Source organism: Bison bison, unplaced genomic scaffold, assembly GCF_000754665.1.
Source record: "Bison bison bison isolate TAMUID 2011002044 unplaced genomic scaffold, Bison_UMD1.0 scf7180017864302, whole genome shotgun sequence".
NCBI lineage: Eukaryota > Metazoa > Chordata > Mammalia > Artiodactyla > Bovidae > Bison > Bison bison.
In genome coordinates, this window is record NW_011494874.1 from 1336438 (window position 1) to 1338857 (window position 2420).

Consider the following 2420-nt stretch of genomic DNA (forward strand, 5'->3'; position numbering starts at 1 on the left):
GAATTGTCCCCGGGGGGGGAGGGGAGCCCTTAGAAAACGGGGACGGGGGGCTTACAGAAACGGGCTGGGGGGTCCAAGAAGGGTAAAGGGGGCAGTAGCCGTTTTCATCCCAAGCCCTCGGTAGGGGGAGGAGGGTCAACTTCCTCCGAGGCAAGAGCCACTTTTCCGGATCTGCCGCCTGCCCGGCCTCCGCCGCTCCACCCTGGGCACCCCGGTGAGGAAACGCTCGACCCAGGCCAAAACATCCTCGCCCTGGACAGTTGACCAGTGGGCCCAGGGCTGCTTTTATAGCTGTGAGGGGTGGATGGGAGAGTGTGTGACCCCCTCCCCCGCAGGTCTGTATCTGCCCCACCCCCACCGATTCCTCCAAACAACGAGCGCTCTTCACACATAATCGGAGGCGAGAGAAGGTCTATAAATGAAAAAAAAAAATTTTTTAATTTTATATGCAGCGGATGGCTATTTTTTAAGTTACTTCGAACCTGCGCTTAATATGGGGACAGTTTACACCAGCTCTGGTTATAAATAGCTACAGGGAGAGATCTGGAGTTTGATGGTTTTAAAAGTCTGAATAAATAAGCAGGATGTTCTCCTCCACGTTTTCTGCAGAATGGACCGTCATTATTACTTCAATGAAGTGACCACTTTCACTTCTGCCCAAAGGGCCTGTAAGAAAAGGCACTGTGCCCTCACCATGGAGGAGACGTGCCCTCACCATGGAGGAGACGTGCCCTCACCGAGTTCAGGGTCTCAACTCCTGGATTCCCCTTAAAAGGACACCCGTCTCCTTCGAGAGCCCGGGTGGTGCAGGTGTGTGCCCCCCCCCCTCCCCCCGGATAACTCCCCACCAGCCGCAGTGGGAGGATACAGGCAGCAAAGCCAAAGGTTAGGAACCAGAAGTGGCCTTCACACCTGGCTGAAGGCTGTGACTCATCTCCGGGAGAGCACTGCATGAGAAATGAGGTTGAGAACACTGCCCTGCTCACTTGGTGTCTATGGAGCTTTACTACCAGACTCTGGAGAGATTAGCCTTCAAGGGCACATGGCTGATATTGAGTCATTTATTAGGGCCACAGGGAAGACGCAGGATGTGGGGTCACCAGTCCCACCTATACCAAACCCCAAGGTTGGAAGCTACTTCCTAGCTGGGTAATGACAGTGGATACATCACTGGGCCTTCCAGCCAGTCACTTTTTTCAACAAATATATAACAGCTAACATGTACCAAGCCCAGTTCTAGTTTGACCCTGAAGTCACACAGAATGCCATACTGGCCTTGACCCTCTCAGCTTCCTGGTCTGTAAAACACATAATAGTACTTACCTCCTAGCCTGGTGGATTTTTACAAATTCCATCTCCCCATCCCTTCTCCTTCCACCTGAAGCAACCCTGCAAACCGAAAGGAAAGCCCCTTTCCTGCCCCTGCCTATTGTTGGGGGGCAGGCAAGGGGGCCCACATATAGCCCTTCTGATTGGGAATTTGTGATGTCAGACTTCAAGCAGGCACTCCACAGAGTCAGCAGCCCTCCCATGTTTTCTGGGGACACTCTCCCCACCCTCCGAGACTAAGATTTCACACCCTCTTCCCTCTCCTTATGCACCTCCCACAACCCTTCTGCCCTCAGTCCCAGCAAATGACCTCACCTCACTTCTTCAGTGAGAAAAACTGAATCCATCAGATGGGATCTTTCACCTTCCAGTCCCCAAACTGACACATCTCCCTACCTGGCATCCACCTCCCCCTCAGGCTTTTCCACCCCTATCTTGATCTCAAGCACCCACCTCCTGCTGCCCTCCCGTTGCTGCTCTCCTGTACCATCAGCCTCTCTCTCTTTTCCCTTGGGTACCATGTTCCAAAAAGGAGGCAGGAGGGGAGAGGGAGCTCACCATTGTTCCCAAGCCCTCTTCTGCCTGCTCTCCCCACCCCCCATAGAAAACTCCAGAGACTAGTCTAAACCTGCCTTCTCCACTCCCTCCCTTCCCAGTCTCTCCCCACCCTACCCCAGCAGGGATTTATCCCTACCCTTGACTATTGCTAAGGTCACCCACAAGCTCCCTCCTGCCCAATCCGGCGGTCACTTCCTCTTCTCAGTGCACTTCTCAGCAGCACCTGGGTCTGCCACTCCTCCCTGGGGAAATTCCCTCACTTCCCTGGACCTTGGTCCTCCTCCTCCTCCTTCACAGACCACTCCCCCCTCAGCCCCCTTTGCAGCTTCCACCCTCTCCTTCCGACTTGTAGGTATTGGAGTTCCTCCTGGACCCCCTTCTCTGTGCCTGGTGTATCGTAGGAACTCATTAAATATTTGTTGAGTGAAAAACAATGATAGGGAACACAGGCTGCCCGTGCGTGCACAGAGCAGGAGCCAAGCCCAGTGAGGAAAGGGTTCCTAGCACAGGTGAGGTCTGACGGAGACAACGTT